Raw genomic sequence first — 696 nt, forward strand, 5'->3', positions numbered from 1 at the left:
AAGGCCCAGTGTTGCAACTAAGGCCATGCCATTTGCCAGCAGGCTTCCAGCCTTAGACCACTTGCAGTGCAGCAGAGGCAGTGCTAAGCTCCTGAGTCTTGGTGTCCGGACCTCAGTCTGGCTCAGTCCTGTTTCTCCCCGCCCCCTTGGCTAGCAGCAGCTCCCCTCTACCCGCAACTATAAGACTTTTGTGAACATACATATTGGATTTCTTTTCCTAAGAAATATATGGTGTCATATACAAGAGAGCATATTAGATTCTAAGGCCAGAAGCAGTCATTATAATAATCTAAGTTCTGGAAGAAAGCATCTGCACACAGGCAAATTAACTATTCTGGAATGTTATTCAGTAAAAGTCCAAGCCCTAGTAAGCTTAATTTTTCCCTAAAAGGAACTTGACTTTCATGGTTTTCCATATTTCTGAACAAAGCAGAGACAGACTGAGGAGGCGAGAATGTACAGAGTGGGAAGGTGGGCAGCATGTCTTGGACTTTCCAAAGCTGTAGTCACTGCAGCAGGTTTCCAGGTTCAGTTTCCACCACTTGACCAATGCATCAGGTAGGCACAAAGCCAAGAGGTGCAGTTTTAACAGGAACAGATCTCAGGTGACTCTTCCTTTGCATCAGAGTTGACCTGTTAATGTACAGGAAAGCAGGCTGCTTTCTTAAAATAGATCCACAAAATTCAAGATTTTTT

Source organism: Crocodylus siamensis, chromosome 15 (assembly GCF_052110815.1).
Source record: "Crocodylus siamensis isolate JL-2025a chromosome 15, ASM5211081v1, whole genome shotgun sequence".
Classification (NCBI taxonomy): Eukaryota; Metazoa; Chordata; order Crocodylia; family Crocodylidae; genus Crocodylus; species Crocodylus siamensis.